Source organism: Camelus bactrianus, chromosome 20, assembly GCF_048773025.1.
Source record: "Camelus bactrianus isolate YW-2024 breed Bactrian camel chromosome 20, ASM4877302v1, whole genome shotgun sequence".
NCBI lineage: Eukaryota > Metazoa > Chordata > Mammalia > Artiodactyla > Camelidae > Camelus > Camelus bactrianus.
This window is the reverse complement of record NC_133558.1, coordinates 14,214,349-14,232,365: the sequence shown is the minus strand read 5'-3', so window position 1 is coordinate 14,232,365 and position 18,017 is coordinate 14,214,349. Positions and strand designations below refer to the sequence as shown.

Sequence of the window (18,017 nt, the reverse complement as noted above, 5' to 3'; positions counted from 1 at the left end):
TGTTGCAAACTTCTTGGTGTCAGAATCCTTTGTTCTTGCAGCTGTCCACCTAGGTCAGGTCAAGATGTTCCTGTTACCCTCCAACAAGACAAATGTTATTCACTGTTCTGCACCTTTTGATCTCTGTATGAATGGAAAAGTGTTCTACCCTTAAAGGTCAGAGCCTTGAGAATGGGCTAGCCTGTATATTTCAGGCCATAGGCAACTTTCTTTTACAAAAAGGTGCAGAACCAGCATGACTAAGCACAGGAAACAGAGCACTGGGTTAGAGCTAAAGGAACAGATCTAACATGGAGTCAGATTTGTTCCTCCCTATTACATAATCACTTTTAGAACAACCTTTTTAGAGCTTTTAAATTCTGTTGTTTATCTGTGTATTACATAAAATTCTTGCTTGGTTTTCATACGTAATGATGACTCTGTTGGCCAATAATCTGGTTTGCTTTTGCCAGAAGTTGGGATAGATTTGCCCCATTCTGTCTCTAGTCTCCTCTCTGGTTTCTTTGACAAATGACATCATCAGACATGATTCAGAATTCAAGTGGGACTGAAGGTAGAGACCATTATTTTAAAAAAAGATAAGTTAATGGTCTGGTCTGAGGACTTTGGATTTATGTGAATGCAGATAAAATAAAATAATACAGTCAAGAGGGAACAACCTAGATAAACATCTTGGGAGGCAGCAAGGATAAAGAATATGGGCTTGGGCATTACGCTGACCACTTTTACGTGATCTTGGCTAAGTTATTTGAACTCTGTGATTCTTGGTCCTCTCATCTGTGCAATGTGGGTAGTAGTATTTACCACCTAGTGCTGTTGTGAGGATTAAAATGAGATTGTTTATGTGAGGTGCTACAGGCCTGCATGTAAACAGCCTTTGATGCAAAGAAATACTTTGAGGTGACTGTGTGTCAGTCCTACCTAGGGTGTGTTAAAAGGGGAGGGGGTGTGGTTGGTTGTTGCAAACTTGTTAGTGTCAGAATCCTTTGTTCTTGCAGCTGTCCACCTAGGTCAGGTCATGATGTTCCTGTAAACCTCCATTGAGACAAATGTTATTCTCTGTTCTGCAACTTTTTATCTCTATGTGAATGGAAAAGTGTTCTACTCTTAAAGGTCAGAGCCTTGAGAAAGGGCTATCCTGTGTATTTCAGGCTATAGTCAACTTTCTTTTACAACAGGTGCAGAACCAGCATGACTAAGCCCAGGAAACAGCACTGGCTTAGGGCTAAAGGAACACGTCTAACACGGAGTCAGATTTGTTCTTCCCTATTACATAACTGAGCACTGGTGATCAGATGCTTTGACTCAGACAGTAAATGTAACTTTTCATTGGTAAAACCAAGACATATGGCCATGCCTAAACTCAGGGAGCTACAGAAATGCAACGCTCTGTGTTCCCCAAAAGAGGACCAGAAATATTGGCGAGCACCTCTGCCTATCCATCTACCATGATGAACGAGCTCTAATCAGGGGAGCACTGGAGTAGGGGCCAAAAGTTATTAGAAAAGTCATGAGAATCCTAAATCTTGCAAACCACATAAAACCTTTAGCGGCCACTCCAGTGACTTCTGAAGATGATACTGTTTTAAAATGACAAGGCTGTTTCTTTACTTATATCTTGCCATTAGTATGCTTTTTGGTCCCTATTTTTCATCTTTTCTGCACTTTTGTGACTCAGAGAAGTGGCAATGAATAGTACCAAGCATGTAGTGAGTGCTTACAACTCATTTGTTGATTGATTCAAACCATCGAAAAGAAACCACATTTGTAAGGGCAATGAGTTGATGTTTCCTGTCCAAAGTCACAAGGCAGCGAGGGAGGCAGAAAGAGATGTTCATGCTGTCATTCGCCACCAGGGTACATTTATGACTTCCTCGAGAAAAGTTGGCCCCAGAAGAGTTATTCATGTTTGTTGGCAGTTTCCAAAGGTGATTACCGCTTTTAGCCTTGGACGGCAGTCAGGCACCGAATGTTAGGGGCAACGATGGTGGAAGACAGTGTCGAACACAATTAAGAGATCCCGCCTGCAGGTCACTCCCCAGTGTCTGCGTGAAGAGAGAAAGTACAAATGATACTCATCTTTCAAAACTCAGCTCAGGTGTCACTTCCTCTGGAAGCCACGGCCAGGCCCCCAGCAGAACTGGGAGGTTCTACAGATTTTTATACTTCCAGTGCTAGAAAGTCAAATTGATGTTAATAGCATTTCCGTATCCTTCACTGGATTTTGACCTCCCCGAGGACACAGATCTGAGATTATTCGGACTTCTTGCCCCAGCACCCCAGAGATTTCTTAGACAGAAGGACAAAATAACTCTTGCTGACTTAAAGCCCGGCATTCACTTCAAAAACCCAAACGGGAGTACTTGCTTCACCCCTTGCTGTGTTTTAAAATTACAAGCTGACATCTACAGGCAAAGAAGGAAGGTGGGGACGGTCTGTGTTTGTAATCTCAGGCCAATACACGCACCATGCCAAAGAGAGAATTTGATTCCATTTTAGAGCCGAGGTCTCAGGTCCAATTTAATTTGATCCCCCAATGACCAAGCTGATTAATTGTCAGCTCCAGCCTTTCTCCACAGTAAACCTTAATCCCTCCTAATTTGCCATGAAATGAGTGGGAGTTGGCTGTTCGAGGCGTGAAAAACGTCAGTCTTGTTCAACCCTCCCCAGGCCTTGTGGAGGCGAGGTGGGGATGGGGCTGGCTGCCCTGAAGAGGAGCAGGTGTAAGGAGGATTAGGTCCCGGGAGGCAGGGGGGCTGTGGTGGGCAGGCAGCTGGTGAGATCCCAGGTGTGTGTGAGTTGGCAGGGGTACAAAGAGAGGAGAGCTGCAAACAGCTCGAAGTCCCTGGGCTGTGCAGCTGCTTGTCTGGCACTGGCACGGGACCCACCTGTAGTGTCAGGGGCACCGCCCACTCCCAGGAGCAGGGGGACAGGAAAGGCCCCTCCCAGGCAGGAGGCTGCAGGAAGCGAGCCTGTCCGAGGACTGCTGGGTAGAGCATCTCTCTTACACTTTGTTACCTCCCCAGGCTTCAGACAGGGCAGACTGGCTTTCCCTTTTCAAATGGTGACCCTTAGAGGACTAAGAGAAAGATAGTTATTTTCTTTCCAGTTGGGACCTTGTTCCCATGTCCACCTAGAAAGTAAGTGGAGAAACTCCCCAAGCTGGAGAGTAAGTAAGTCAACAGGCAGAGATACTCAGGGGAAAAAAAAAAAAAGAAAAGAAAAAAACAGGCTCAAGGCCGAGAGGCAAAAATAAATGATCGTCCCTTCTGGATGGCCGGGAGCTCATGTAAACAAACTCATCATAACAAGCCCTTCTTAATCTGTTTCTGCCGGCTGCTAATCGCTTCTGTGGTTTTGCAGGATAGGAGGCATTCTTGGTGCTGAGGCTAGCGTGTCAGATTCAGTTACTGTGAATTTCAGAGGGTCTCTTGATCTCTGAGGACAAGAGGAGACGACTGGCCCCAAACCCGAGCGACTGCTGTTCATGCAAGGTGAAACAGCAACCTCTCTCGAGGGTGCCGGCTTCTAAGGAGTGGTGACCTCTCCCCTCCATAGTAAGCCGGCCTCCAGAACAGTTCTGACGCAGGTTAAGTCCATCTTGACTGCTCACTGCTTGGTTTTGGCTTCTCCCATCTCTGCTTTTAAGTGTAAATAGCAAAACCTCCTGGTTTGCTGGCACACAGCATCCATCCTCCCATTCTTGTTGCTGATGGAACCCCAGCTTGGGGGCAAGGGGACAATGGAAGTGTACACAGTTAACACATACTCACTTATAGCCAGACCCTACAGCATCCGGGCATGGCTGTGTGACGTTGATTGTCAAGGAGACATAGGCGGAGGATGTCTGGGAAAGATTTTTGTTGCTGGATATAGGCCCCACTCTTTCTGGATTCGCCCCTTCTTCCTACCTGGAATGCAGACGTGGCGTCCAGAGTACGTCTTGCTCCCACGAAGGTGAAAGCCATATGCTGAAGATGTCAGGGCAGGGGCAGAGGAGGAGGCAGCGTCCTCAGCGTCACTGAGCCAGGGTACCAGCCCAGACTGCTCATCTCTGGGCTTCCTGGTACAGGATAACCCTGTGGTTCCCATACTCCAGTGGGCATCTTAATCACTTGGAGGCTCGTTAAAACACAGGTTTCTGGGCTCCTCCTCCAGAGAATCTGATTCAGAAGATCTGGGGTTGGGCCTGACACGCGTTCCCAGGTGATACTCAATCATTCCAGGTCGGAAACCACTTGGATAAGTGAATTACCATCCGTGGAAGCCACTGTTTTTATATATTCATAGCTGAGTACAGTCCCGACTGATACACTGCCCTCTAACCGCTCCATGGCTGTACAGCTCACCTCATCCTTTACCTCCAAAAAGGGGCTGAAAACCGTTAATCACAAGGCATAAATAACCAGTGAGGTTTGCATTTGGATTCTGACAGATACTAAGTCAAAGAAAGGAGTCTCTGCTTTTAACTTTGAGGCATCACTGAAGCTGACTGGAGGAGAGACTTTGGAACAGGAGAGCTTACCCGGAATCTCTGAAATCACAGCAGACATCCTTTATATGTACAAGTGGATTTTCTCTGGCACTCTTTCTTTTCTGTCGAGAAATGGTTGGCCTAAGACAGTAAGGTACATTAGCTATGGGACTGGGGGCAAATTTTTAAAGTTCTCTGAGCCTCAGTTTTCTCATCTGTAAAACCGATGATAATACTCATCACACAGGCTCGTTGTGAGGCATAAGTGCTTTTGGGGAATTAGAGGTAATCTGAGTGTCCATCATTGGGAAGACAGACAGGCAAGATGTGTGGGTGAAAATCACAGATTATTAAGTAGCAGTCAGAGCAATAGAACAGATGCACACCGAGCAGGACCTTGAAAACAGTGCTTAGTGAAAAAAGACATACAATGCCACAATTTGATGAATTAAACAATTAAAAATAGATGCATACCAAATAATACCCATCATGCACAATATTAACAGAGATATCTATTAAATAGATTGGTTGTCTGTGAGGAGGAGAGGATGGGAGTATAATATGGGTATAAAAGGATTTTTTTCCCCTAAATAAACAAGTGTCTTTCAGATTGACAAAAATGTTTGAAAATACTAAACTTTCAAAGTGTCTGAAAATACTAAATTTTAATAAAAACACGGAGGAAAAGAAACTCTCGTACGCTGCTGACAGGAGTGTAAATTGGCACAAGCCCTTGGTACAGCCTGCTAGTTACTGCCAATATCCATTTCTTGTTTTTCTACAAAGCTGAACCCAGATTCTTTAACTTGGCACATGGCCACACAGAATAACTCTCCATTTCCTGGTCTCCTTTGAAGCTAAGTGTGGACATGTGAGTAAGTTCTGGCTAGTGGCATGTGATTGGAAGCATCATTGGAAATATCTGGGAAGTGTTATTAAATGAAGGGGTGGGGGGTCTCAATACATGACTGGAGAAAGAAGGGAATGGCAGAGAGAGATGGAAGTAATCTGTAATGTCTGAAGCCTCCCCCTTAGCTGACCCAGCCCCAGACTGGGCAGCCGGTAATTCAAGATGCTCACTCTGTTCTCGAAGGAAGAGGGGCATCGGCCAGGAATACACAAAATGATCACATTGTTTCTTGTGGAAAGGGTGTTTTAAGGTTGCTTATGATCATAAGTATATAACTTAGCCTTGGTACTGCTACACCCTAAATGGATGAAACTGTTAGAAGGGGGAGGCCATAAACAAATTTGAAGTGGAGAGGTCTGAGGCACGGTGGTAAAGGAAGTACTGTATGATGACTTTCTAAACCTCTGTTTCAGCCTGGAGATATGTTAACAAAAACAGTCCCCCCCACCTCGTTTCTGCACTGTTCAACATATGCATAAATAAATGTCTTAGAGCTTATTTTTGATGATTAGGCAATCCCTGGAAGGAAAAAAAATGATGAATTCAATTTGTTATTTCTCTGTCCTAAAAAAGAAGATAGTATAGCCCTTAGCTGCTTGTTTCAATAACAGTTTGTCTACCACTCAAAACCAGAGCCCCACATCTGTTCCTAATAAAAGTCTGTAATCAGCAGTGCCCATTGCCTTTCAAAACTTATTTTCTTCATCCCCAAACTATGCACAGACCTGGCCAAAGCTTATTTCTGTTGTCACCAAGACATAATGGCACTACATTTATTCCAAGAGAAATAAATCAGCAGTGATGCCAAGTAGAATCGGTGTCAGCCACTTAGGCGATTGAAAATCTGAACCTTAATTACAAATTGACATGTTCACTTATTAAAATGCTGGAGTAGGCAGGGTTTTTTGTTTTGTTTTGTTTTGTTTTTAAGTTGATGACATTCAAACCTTGGTGATACTTTGTTTCAGGTCACAAGGCTAAAAGACATTTGATAATAAAAACAGTTCACATTTTCTGGAAAAACAGACTCTCAAAACAGCAACCTTAAAACACCCTTTGCGCAAGAAACATTTGTTTATAAAAACTGTGGACTTTGAACTGAGCCTGAAACACAGCCAACCAGGCCACTACCTTGCAAAAAGCTTCACCTGCAGCTGGCCTGAGGCCAGCAGGTTCCTGCGTGAGAGATTTAGAATCGGTCCACCGTCCCACTTGGCCCGACTGTCTTGTTGCTCTGTGAGAACCAGCCAGGGTGTTTGAAAACAGCTTTTGGAAAAGGCTAATGTACAATTCTGGGTGGAAGTGCAGTTTCACTGTTCCTGAAGTGATAGGCCCTACATACTTTCTTCTCCTCTGGGAACGTTGATCTTCAATGTTTTCTCAGCTTTGAGCCATTTAAAAAGAGAAGCACATGTTGGGAGCTTCAGCAAACTTCTGTTTGCCCTAAAGCTATAGCAAGGTAGGGTAAGTGTGCAAAGGAACAGGGGACGCGGCAGACAACGGTGACACCAGACAGAGGGGTGGGGCCCAGGAGCCGCCTCAAGACCTCAAAAGCTCAGGGGAGCTGCTGTGTGGAGCTCACTGCCGACGACATGTAACTGCTGGGCGACTGGCCTTCCTGATTCCAAGGTGGGCACCGGACACCGGTCACTTCAGACAGTCATACCTCCTCGTTCCACTGCCACCATCTCAGGTGTCTTTTAGCTGCAACCAAATCATTTAAAGATGCTGAAAAGCATATTCCCTTTTGAAGGATGTACCTTAGTTTGTTTAAAATCCATGTTTTTCAATCCTAAGACCTATACAGTGCCACAAATTGACCAAGGCTTTGTGTAGGGGAAGGGAGGGGGACAAAGTGCATGGAAGAGATAGGAAAAGGACAGAATTTTTTAAAAATTGAAGTATAGTTGATTTACAGTGTTGTTACTTTCTGGTGTACAGCATAGTGATTCAGTTATGTGCATATATATATATATATTCTTTTTCATTAAAAGTTATTACAAGCTATTGAATGCGGTTCCCAGGTCCTTGTTAATCTGCTTTGGATATAGTAGTTTGTATCTGCTAATTCCAAACTCCTAAATTATCCCTCCATCCTCTTCCCCTTTGGTAACCATAAGTTTGTTTTCTGTATCTGTGATTCTTTTTCTGTTTTGTAAATAAGTTCATTTGTATCATTCTTTAGATTCGACATATAAGTGATATCATAAGATATTTGCCTTTCTCTGACTTCCTTCACTAAGATAATCTCTAAGTTGCTGCAAATGGCATTATCTCAGTCTTTTTATGGCCATTGTTTGTGTCGGGGGGTGCGTGTTCATATCACAACTTCTTTATACATTTGTCAGTGGACATTCAGGTTGCTTCCATGTCTTGGCTACTATAAATAGTGCTGCTGTGAACATTGGGGTGCATGTATCTTCCATTAGAGTTTTCTCCAGATATGTGCCCAGGAGTAGAACTGCTAGATCATAGGGTAAGTCTATTTTCAGTTTTTTAAGTAATCTTACACTGTTTTCCACAGTGGCTGCACCGAATTACATTCCCACCAACAGTGTAGGAGGGTTCCCTTTTCTCCACATCCTCTCCAGCATTTACTGTTTGTGGACTTTTTAATGATGGCCATTCTGACCAGTGTGAGGTGATACCTTGTAGTTTTGACTTGCATTTCTCTGATAATTAGCAAAGTTGAGCATCTTTTCATGTGCCTCTGGGCCATCTGTATGTCTTCATTGGAGAATTGCTTGTTTAGGTCTTCTGCCCATTTTTGGATTGGGTTGATCGGGCCTTTGTTATTGAGTTGTATGAGCTGTTTGTATATTCTGGAAGTCAGGCCCTTGTCAGTTGTATCGTTTGCAGATATTTTCTCCCAGTCTGTAGGTTGTCTTTTCATTTTGTTTATGGTTTCCTTTGCTGTGCATTAGGTCTCATTTGTTTATTTCTGCTTTTATTTCTTTTGTTTTGGTAGACTGACCTAGGAAAACACTGCTTTTATTTATATCCAAGAATGTTTTGCTTATGTTCTCTCCTAGGAGATTTATGATGTCCGGTCTTAGGTTTTAAGTCTTTAAACCATTGTGAGTTTATTTTTGTGTATGGTGTGAGGGAGTGTTCTAACTTCATTGATTTACATGTGGCTGTCCAGCTTTCCCAACACCACTTAGAAAAGGGCATAAGATTGGATCTTAAAAGTAAGGGAAGAAGAGGTCATGGGAGGATGACTTCAGAATGGTATTTTTTTTTCTCTGCCAGGAAACTTAGTTATGATGTACAAGGATACTGATTTTTGAATTCAGGGCAAGTGGCCCTAAATCCATTAGGGGTGTGCTGGTTTGTGCTTCATTCAGTGAGTTTATACATAAAGACAGAAAGATGTGACTTTGTGCACAGAAATCTGCAGCAGGTTTCCCCAGAAACCCTTCAGAGAAGTGGGATTGCGTTCCCAGCAGGGGAGAGTAAGAATTGCCTCTGGAGCCACAGTGCGTGAACTTACGAGTCAGAAACAGAGTGGACTGGCACACTAAGGGACCCTCTAGGTAGGGTTAGAGGATGAGTTACAAGGGGTGCTGTTAGGTCGGAGACGGGAGACTTCCGGCCCATGGGTGATGACTCCCAATGCCCAGCCCCTAGAGTGCGTTTGCACAGAGACATCTGTGTTGGGTGCAGGATTTGAGGGGTGCTGTTTTACATGACGACCTGGAAGGAGCAGAAGAAAGGGGAACACGTGTTCTACACCCCCGCCACCCAACCAGCCGGGGGGTTTGCCCACAGACCCTGGGATTGTTACTTGCAGGCTCCGACCCCAAAGCAGCTGTGGTCGCCGAGGTCCAAGCAGAAGCAGAACTGCTTCCCCTCTCCCCTCACTCCTCCAGAGCCCACAAAGCGGCTCCAGGGCTGAGGGGAGGAGACTCCCCAGAGGTTCAGGTGGTAGGCGTCATGAGGAGCAGAGATGGTGGGCAGGTGCCTTGGCCAAGTTGGAGTGGAGGAATGTGAACAGAGGTTCATAGAGGGAGATGTGCCAAGGTCCTGCAGTTACAGGGGATGGGCGCTGAGAGCTCTTAGGATTTATCATTCAATGTAAATATAATCTCATTTGTATCCACACAAGGGTGAGGCTTGAGATACTCAGTTTATGCAGACGAAAAGCCACCTCCACTATTGCAGCCCCCACCAGGTCAATGACCAATGAAGGGGGGGTTCCATCAGATTTTAGGGGCACAACCAGAGTCGGTGGAGCACCTCTAATCAACTGTAGAGGTGCCATCATTGAGAACTGTGTAGCCCTTGGGAAAGGAAGAGCTGGATGTCTTTGGCCAAGGACAGCCAGGAAAGGTAGTAAAAGGCCCTTGGCTCGCCCTCAGTCTATTCCTCATTCATGCATTCACATTCATTCAACAAATGTTCACTGAGCACCTAACACACACCATGCACTATTCTAGGTGCCCGAGATACAGGAACAAACAAAAAGGATGGAAGACCCACCATCTTGGGGCTTATGCTTTAAAAAGCAGACAGATAATAATTATCTATATTTTCCAACTACATAGTACCTTAGACAGTCCTGAGAGCTAAGGATAAAAATAAAGCAGAGGAGGAGGATGGGAGGAGTGTAGGAAATTGTATGTGCAGCTTTAGATAGGGTGGTCAGGAAAGGTGTCGGCTGAGAAGGTGGCTTTTGAGTGACGATGTAATGGTGGCCACAGTGAGCTCTGCAGATAGAGGCCGAGGGCAGTGTGCATGAAGACTTGAGGCAGGAGCATGCTTCCGCATTGGCGAGACAGTAAAGAGGCCACTGGGGCTAGAGTGGAATATGAAAGAGGGAGGAGGCGTGAGGTCCGAGAGGGGGCAAAGGGGCAGGTCATGCAGAGCCCTGAGACCACTTTAACCACCCACTTAACCGAGAGTGGAAACCATGCAAAGGTACGGAGCAGAGGACTGGACGGTCTCATTCCAGGAGGCCTTTCTCCGTGGGAGGAGAGAATCTGCAGCTCACATCAGAGCTACTCTGTCCCTTGGCATGTTTGCAAGGAGAGGCTCATTAGGAAGAAGGCAGGGTGTGGCAAAATCTTTGGAGTTGGGGGTCCTTGAATTTTTAGAGCATCTGAGCCCTTACCTCACCTTCCCCCTCAGTGAAAAATCATCTAAAATAAAATATCCCCAAGATAGAGAGCACCTTCACAATTGTGCTGTCGATGGAGACCTGGAATCAGGTTGACCCAGTCAACCAAAGCCCAGGGAGAAGCAGTGGGGCCTTGGAGTCACTGAGCCGCCCTGGGGCTCTGCTCTTCATGCCTCGAATGTGAGCTGTGCAGAGGGTCCCCCAGGAGGAATCAGGCAATTACTCCTGCTACGAAACTGACCAACGCCTGGAGGCCAAGAGCTGCCCTTTGGGGAGGCTGGGGTGAGAACGAGAGGCATCTGTGCAAGTGCTGTCCTGGCCCAGGCTCTGAAGCTGCGAGGAACTGCTTATTTCCTTTAAATGTGGGGTGGTATCTCTGAACTTACTATTTTTTCTTCATTTAAAAAAATTGTGGCGAAATACATATAACATAAAATTTACCATCTTAAACAATTTTAAGTTCCATGGTATTGGATATATTCATACTGTGTGACCATCACCACCATCCATCTCCAGAACTCTCTTCATCTTGTAACACTGAAACTCAGTGCCCATTAAACAGTAACTCCCCAATCCCCTCCCTCCCTGACCCCAGTAATGGCCCTTCCACTTTCTTTGGACCTATAAGGTCAGAGAAGACTTCTTGTAAATCCATGGCTCCATTAGACAGTGGGCTCAAGGCAAGGGTCTAATGTAGACTTGTGTAGGACCCATGCCTTGACCTGGGGTTGCCAGTTCCACTGGAGCAGGAAACCAAGGAGAGGTCTCTGGGGACGCCAAGGGTCCTCCCACTCTGCTCTTCCTCCATAGAGACTGGCTGAGGCCCAGCACACACTACAAGGGACCCTCTGTAAAGACCTTTGGACTCTTGCCACAAAATAAGAACTCATTACCATATGAGATAGTCCAATTTGTGTAAATTCCCTTTTACCAGAAAAGCAAACAATTTGGGGAATTTGTATGGCTGATAAAAAGGCAAAAACAGAAGGAAAAAAAAAAAAAAAGACTGGACTGTTCGCATTTAACGAATGTTTCCTACCTAGCAGGACGAAACCTGTCTTTATTGAAGGGGGAGTGGAAGGTAAAAAGGTAATGTTCGCCTGCAGGTTGAGATATGCAGACATACCTAATTTCCAGAGTACTGAATTTCAGCAGGATGACTGTGGAGAAGCTGGAACTCATCTCCTCAGAATTTCCCAGGTGAAGGGGGACAGGAGAACTGAGACTTCTCTAATAAGTGACAAAAACTCTGTGGGTAATAATTTGACATTTTTAGTGTGAAAGTCTCTATTGAAATAGAATGCGTAAATTAGTAACTCTTGGGAGACCTGCTTAGAGGAAAAACAGAATGGAGATCACGGACCCTATTAACTCACATCTCAAGCCTCTGATGAAATATTCCTGAGGGAATGGGGGAGTGACTAGGATGCTCCAAGTACCTGGAAACTTTGTTAAGCCCACAAGCTCGTGTTTCATAAAGTTGCAGAGTAGAGTCCTCAACTGATTTTACAACTGAGATTTATGTCTCTAACAAAATAAGATATATTGCAAAAGAACCCTTCTGCTAGCCTCTGCTGGAGAGGGAATGATAAATTCTCTAAAGATACTGTTTACTGTGCCAAGTTATCTATTTTTTCTGTAAATTCTCCACATCGCCCCAGGTTAGAACTCCAAATCTGTTGTTCCCATCAAATCAGTTTCCCCACAGAATGAAGAAGGCGGTAGATACTTAAAACTCATTGTTATCTGTTAAGAACCCAACAAGAACCACTGAGATTAAGAGGGTCTGTGTAGTGAAGGTGGAGAGAATGTGTAGGGAAAAAAAGATCCACATGCCGATTATTTTCTAATAAAACGGTTCATTCTATCAGTAAGTGGAGGGAATTAAATATAAACAGATTTGTTTAAACCCAATTTCACTACTATTTTGTAGGTTGTTTTAATCCTATTCGGACATCAGTTGTTCAATAAATGGTGATGTTTTCACAGATAGGAAACAACTGAGCTGAAGTTTTCCAGACCTGCAGGATTCTTATATACAAAATTTGAGAAAATCATATGGCTGTAGAACATATTCATAGATTTCACAAGCTTAGAATTCCATCCAGCAAAATGACTATTTGTCAGGAAGTACAAGAGTCTTAAAAAAATTAAAACAGAAAATAACAATGACAGCAACAATGTATTCAGTGCCTGCCGCGTGACAGGGACTTTATATAGACACAGTTCACGCTGCTGATCCTTCCAGCTGCCCTGCAAAGTGGTGTTAATATTCCTATGTCACAGAGGAGAAAACTGCAACCTGCAGGAATTGTCTAATGTAAAGTCTTACCCATGCGTAACTAAAGCACACAACCAAAAATTTACCTGATTCTGTCTCACTCCTAAGTCCTGTACACGTTCCATCACTAGTGCTCTGTTCAGTACTACAATTAGGTAGGTGTTACCTGGAAATTCAAAAACCCTAGTCTTCATAAATAAAATTCCAAATCCATAATTGAGGGTCATAAATTCATTTCAAATGTATTTGTGTGCAGGCTTCCCTAATCAACATCCTTGATTGAATTCAAATTTAATAGACTTCTTTACTCTAAAATGAAGATAGAAAAACTGGCTTATCTCCTTCAAGCTTACTGAGTGCCTGCGATGGCCCAGGCACTATTTCAGACACTGGGGATGCAGAGACAGACGGCAGGCTCTGTCATTAACGCTGTAACGACTGCAGTTGTGAGCACGACAGAAACTTTTCAAACATACTGATTTAAAAGGACTGATCATAGAAAAGGATAAAAGGACTGTTAGGTGTTTCAGTCTATCTCTGCTAAACCCACATGGCAATTAAGCAATAATGCCAGAACAGCACTTTATACTGCATTTTTCTTTTTCGATGTCAAACGTTGTAAATGAAAAGTGAAGAGGATGTCGGCTTGGAGGCCAGTTCTCTATTCTCACACTGTGACTAAGCTTCAGCCTCAGCTCCTTCATGTGTAAAAACGGGGGTGGTAATATGGCTTTTCAGGGCTGTTGCCCAGGCTCTTGGCATGATATCCAAGAACCTGAGGCTCTCCTTTCCAGTCCAGTCTACAGCACTATCACCGAGTCCCCTGGGATCCTGTCTCTTTGAACTACTTACTGGCACCTCCAACAGACCAAATGCCTCCTGCCCTTGCATGGCTGTTTCGTTCCTCATCCAGGACTGCCCAGCGCTCCCCTGCCTGTGCAAATCTCCACCACTCGGAAACCTTCCTGATACCCTCCAGTCTGAACTAAGAGCTCCCTCCTCACTTTTCCTTGAATGGATTATCATTTGGACCATTAATCTTTTCTGATTCCTTCACTGGGCTCAGGACAGTGCTCTACAAAGAGTGGTGCTCAGTATTTGCTGAACCAGCGAATGAATCTATTCTTGATCAGCACAGGGAAAGGGCTGGGAAAGAAGGTCCTCTTCCTCTTCCTTCGCCAGACTCCATTCAGTAATTAGCTGTCAAAGATGTAAATAAAAATTTTAAACAGCATATTTTCCAGTGAGGATGTAATTTTTCCAACACTTATGACCTCAGACTCCAGTAAAGAAACGATTTTGTTCTGGAGAAGGTGTGGAGAAAAGGGAACCCTTCTACACTGTTGGTGAGAATGTAAATTGGTGCGGCCACTATGGAAAACAGTATGGCGATTCCTAAAAAAACCCTGAAAATAGACTTATCATATGATCCAGCATTCCCACTCCTGGGCATATATCTGGAGAAAACTCTAATTTGAAAAGATACATGCACCCCAATGTTCACAGCAGCACTATTTACAATAGCCAAGACATGGAAGCAACCTGAATGTCCATCAACAGATGAATGAATAAAGATGAAGTACGTATGTATACAATAGAACACTACTCGGCCATAAAAAAGAATGAGATAATGCCATTTGCAACAACTTAGAGCTTATCTTAGTGAAGTAAGTCAGAGAAAGGCAAGTAACTAATGATATCACCTATATGTGGAATGTAAAAAATGATACAAATGAACTTATTTATGAAACAGAGACAGATATAGAAAACAAACTTACGGTTACCAAAAGGGAAGTGCAGAGGGAAGGATGAAATAGGGAGTTTGGAATTAGCAGATATAAATTACTGTATCTAAAATAGATAAACAACAAGGTCCTACCATATAGCACAAAGAACTACATTCACTATCTTGTAATAACCTATAATGAAAAAGAATATGCAAAAGTATATACATGTATAACTGAATCACTATGCTGTGCACCAGAAACTAACACACCGTTGTAAATAACTATACTTCAGTTTTTTAAAAAGTGACTTTGAAGATAAGTAGTCATCTCCAAGTGTTTTATGTACTCCTATCATGAAAATATTTTTTTGTGTAAATACACAGAAATTTTAGTTAACCTCAATCTACATATACATACTAATTTATAGTCCTACTGTATTGATATAAGATATATACAGAAAATGTGATTTTTAATTAAAGAGATAGTTTTAATAGTTTTTTTTTTTTGCACCCCAATAAATGGTTTTTGCACAAGCAAAGTTTACTTTTGGCTGAGCAGCTGGCTACATTTTCTGGTGGAAAGGAAGTCGTATTTTTCTTTTTCTAGGCTATCCCCTAGTGTTGGCTGTTTCCTCTCTCTATTTGGGTCCTCTTAGGAGACCACCAGCATTCTTCAAATGTTAGTGAAATAAAACAGAAGGGTTTGGTGCTCTGGATTCTCAGTCTGGAAATGTCACAATTTAATCTCAAAGGTTTGCTGTGAAGTTGTAAGCATGACAGTGTGAAACTCCACAGGTGGTTCTTGAATTCCTTGTTTGTTTTCACTGTGACCTGACTCTCATAAAATTTTATTTTTTTCTTCACAACTCCCAGGATTTGTGGTCATATGCTTTAAATGGAGAGGAACACTGTCAAAATAGTATCAAGGAATTATCACTTTTACATTGTTTTTTATTAAATCAGAAGCCCTAATATGCAGATAATCTAATATTAGTTTTTATCTGTATCTTAAAAAACACCAATAAAAAATAAGTTTGTTTTGAAAACATATAAAATGCCCACAGTGTTAAAAAACCATTTTAATTTTGTGCATACACACTCAGAGGAAAAGAATATCAGATGGTTAGTCTCCAAAAGTTAACAATGTAAATCCCAAGATGGTGAGATTGAAGTTAATTTTGTTCTCTTCTTTGTGCATTTCTGCAATTTTGCAGACATCCTCTAATGGCCGAGCACTTATTTTTTTAAAACAAAAGTATACATATAACCAAGTGTAAATAATTTATATAGGTTTCTATAATACAAACTTCCCATAGTAATTTTTTAAATACCTTTTAGAGTTATTGGTACTGAGAAGAAAATTGTCTATTTCCATGTTTTGTGATGACCTTTAATTTTAACATACTTTTTAATGTTATTTTGGTTTCACATAAGAAAATGACATTTTAAATCAAATGATTCATAATGGAACCTCACTTGTCTAGATTTTAGACACATTTTAGATTAGGGATATAAGGAAAGGCAGAGAATGGGTCTAGAGGAGCATGTAAATTAATGGCATCAAAGCAGAAAGGAAGCTCCTGTGTCAGAAGGTGGGTCTATCTGGAGAAGATTAAGATTGTGGAGAGCCCCAAATAATCCAAACAGGTGACAGTCCCTGTAAGGAAAGCCCTCATCATATAAATGGGTGGTCTGGAACCCCAGTCCCCCCGTTTTTTTCTGGCAGAGTTTCAGTTTGGCTCAGATGGCCCATGTGCCTAGTTGGTCTAAACTGTATCTGATGGTCTCCTACCCTTGTCATTGACTCTTTTAGGCAACCCTGCCATTGGGACCTGAGAGGTATTCTGTTGAGGGCATTCTGGATAGATTTTCTCCCTCTTTATAAAGGCTGATAAAAGATTTAAACCAACTGTTGAAAGCCATAAAAGAATAACGAAGGCAGACAGGACTGGAGTGGCCAAATTCCTAGAGAGGTAGGAGACAAACTGAAAGAAACTATTTATTCTTTTCCATTATCAGGACACACTACTTCTACCCGTTGATGGTGTGGGGAGTGAAGGTGGAGCAGGAAGTGACAGCTGGGCCGAGGGACAGTCTCACTGGGCTGGAAAGAGTTCAGGTTTGGAGTTTCCAAGGAGGACGAGTAGATAGAGGTTGAAGTTAGGTGGTGCTGAGACCCCAGACAAGTCTACTATGAGAAAGAACAAAGCATGAAAAGATGAAGCCTAAGAAAGCCTAGGATCCACCCGCAGCCAAATCAAGCTGACCTGAAAACAGACTCTCTGCCTTCGAGAAAGGAATTAAATCCTCTTTGGATGAAAGTATCATCAGCCAGAGCCTTACAATTTTTCATACCCAGTGTCTGACATTCAGTGTATGAACAAATGGGATCAAATAACCAAAGCCAACGAAGAAAAACAGATTATATACAGAGACCTCAGGGTGACTAAGGGATTGAAGTTATCAGACAAGGAAGAAGTAACTTTGATTCGCATGTTTAAGAAAATAGAAAAGTTGAGAATGTCATCAGAAAAACTGTAGGAATCTTACAAGGGGCAGAAGGCACTGGTAATGTTCTGTATCTTGATCTGTGTGATAATGAACTTTTACCAGAAAACCCAATTCATTAAGCTGAACATTTAAGATTTGTGTATATATGTTAAACTATTTAAGAAGCTAAGTAATAAAATTCTAAGAGGAAGAAAGAAAATGTCTAATTCCTCTTTACTGGACATCATCGTATCTGTGAGCCTTCAAGTTAATGAGTTTCTCTGAAGCATGAAAGAAGACACGGTTGATGTGATGAAGATGTCAAAGGAGAGAGCTGGAAATTACCTAGGTCCACGTGATGTAACAGATATTTAAGACCAGCACACTTAAACAGGCACCAACCAATCAGAATGCACACCAACTGTAAACCAGTTGGTATGGCTGAACTGGCATTTGCTATCATTTTTAAAGCCACAGAAACACAGAATTAACTATTTGAGAATAGTCCTGTTGTCATAATTAAAAGAGTAGGATCTGAAGCTGGACAGCTTGGGTTTAAATTCTAGTATTTGTGTCCCCTTTGGCAATTGTTAGTCTTTCCATGCTTCAGTTGCCTCATCTCCAGTTTGGGGCACATCATGAGCTTTATATAAAGGAGTAAATGAGCCAACACATATTAAGAACCTAAGATAATACCTGGGACTTAGTCCTCAATTTTTATTTATTGAATTATTAAAACGATTATTCCTTATGAACTTCTGTTATGTGAAGTAATTAGCCCTAATTAGCCCCCCCTGTTGAGGCTTGAATTTGGATCTTCTAGTTACTTGCTAAAACCATCCCACTGCACTCACATGGCATCCAGCAAGGACTGAAGTATAGGGCAGTCACTTAATTGGCCTTCAGGTAAAAGTCCTTTCTGGATGAATGCTTTTCGAAGGATTCTCTCAGGCTAGTTCTTTTGCTTTGTCCTTCCCAAGAATCAACCTGAACACAGGTGTACTGTTGCCACGAAAC

At 42.7% G+C, this 18,017-nt stretch overlaps 1 protein-coding gene across 1 annotated transcript in view; it reads right to left on the bottom strand.

Moving 5' to 3' along the window:
- Positions 1-6,949: 6,949 nt before the first annotated feature.
- Positions 6,950-18,017, bottom strand: part of CDKAL1 (CDKAL1 threonylcarbamoyladenosine tRNA methylthiotransferase) — a 721,370-nt gene continuing 710,302 nt past the window's right edge. Inside the window, exon 20 of the transcript XR_012500987.1 lies at positions 6,950-7,088. The gene's annotated coding sequence lies outside the window, so the exon portion shown is untranslated. The remainder of the gene's footprint in view (positions 7,089-18,017) is intronic.